Source organism: Frankliniella occidentalis, unplaced genomic scaffold (genome assembly GCF_000697945.3).
Source record: "Frankliniella occidentalis isolate FOCC.00 unplaced genomic scaffold, Focc_3.1 Scaffold205, whole genome shotgun sequence".
In the NCBI taxonomy this organism is placed as follows: Eukaryota; Metazoa; Arthropoda; class Insecta; order Thysanoptera; family Thripidae; genus Frankliniella; species Frankliniella occidentalis.
Window position 1 is genome coordinate 534,175 of NW_026267331.1, and position 1,581 is coordinate 535,755.

A 1,581-nucleotide genomic window follows, 5' to 3' on the forward strand; every position below is an offset into this window, starting at 1 on the left:
CCGCAGCCTCCCTCTTCCTTCCTGATGACGGGGACCATGAATGTCATTATCGCCACGGTGGTTGTACATACACACCGGCCAGACAACCGCTCACCTCTGACTTTTTAACACGTTCAGTGCGGCGTGACCCACACCGTGGGTCCCAATAACATGGGATTGCCTACCCCCACCGCACTTAATGTGTTAATGTTTTTATCATTTTCTCTGACTTACGGCAGGTTGTAATCGAGCAGATGTGACGTCGGATTAAATTATTGAAAATTGATTTACGTCTTTTTTGTTTGTTGTGTTTCAGGGTCCGTTCCGTTTGCCGTGCTTTGCGCCAGCGGCCCATCATCCTACACGACAAGCGGCTCGCGAGCTTGCACGCCCTTCTTGGCTTCCATGAATGGACCTCAAACCACACAAACAATCTAAGCACGCCGCCGACGCGACGACGGACGCCTGTCCATGTGCAGCCGCCAGACCGAGACCAGGAGGAGAGCGGCGGCCCGGGCGGAGCAGGGAGCCCCGAAGCGGAGCGCGAAGCCGAAGCGGACGCGCATGCATATCAAAGGGGCAGAGAGGGCTGCACAGGCAGGTCAAACGGAGCAGACAGCTCCGTGTCTCATTTCCTGCTTCTCACTCCAATTACTTTTCACTCCGGCGCACTCACACACACACGTCTACACAACACATTTACTCTCGGCCGCTCTCTCACACATACACTCACACTCCAACACGCGGAGCTGTCACGAAGACGTCTCGTCCATCCTCCTTCGAGACAAACACATATACACACACAGGAGGGCGCCGCTGTGCTGTTTCTCCCGACGCCGTACTCGGGGAGGGTGACCCCGCTCCCTCTCCTCCCCCCGCGCCGCGCTCGGCCAACCCTTCCCGCCGTCACCCGGCGACGCCACACTAGCCTTCGGCCGACGACGCGGAGGGATGTTAGTTTTGCATTCTATTTTTCGAAATACATACACCTCCCAAAAGCATCAAAAATGTAAGCTAATCATTATTTCTTTCATTGATTTGCCTTTCTCTCCTCCACTGCTACGAGATTCATAAATCGAAAGTGAAGAAAGCCTTTAGCGCAAAACGCAGTTTCTGGCGCCGACTTAATATATTTTCCATTTCCCTCCATGCATGCGTGTTTTCCAAGTGACCTTGTTCGATCCCTGCGCCGGCGAGCCCCATCCTATCCCTTTATTTATGGAGCGAGTCACGTTTTTGATCCTTTAGAAAAGCCATCCCCCCCCCCCTTCCTGCCTCCCCACCCACGGAGCCTAAGGCGATTGTGGCCACGTAAGCCTGGAGCAGGGCGAGGCCGGGCGGGGCGGGGTGCCTGGCGAGCCCTCCTGTACGAGTCCGACATGTGCCGGCCCGACGGGGCAGCGAGGCTCGGCCCAGGGACCGTCGGCCAGGGGCGGCTCAGGGTCGATGGAGCGAAACGGGGAGGGAGGCCGAGGGAGCGAGCAAGGAGCGAGCGAGAGAGCGAGCAAGAGAGAGAGAGACTCGCACACCGAGCTCATCCCGGCCGATGGAAAAGAGGGTGCAGGCAGGGCGCGCGGACTTCATGCATTCATACGAGCGGGC

The 1,581-nt window shown here is 57.3% G+C and overlaps 1 long non-coding RNA gene across 1 annotated transcript in view; it reads left to right on the forward strand.

The window, feature by feature from the left end:
- LOC113213613 (uncharacterized) overlaps positions 1–950 on the forward strand; it is a 23,901-nt gene extending 22,951 nt beyond the window's left edge. Inside the window, exon 3 of the long non-coding RNA XR_008011730.1 lies at positions 296–950. This is a non-coding gene — a long non-coding RNA (uncharacterized LOC113213613). The remainder of the gene's footprint in view (positions 1–295) is intronic.
- Positions 951–1,581: the final 631 nt, after the last annotated feature.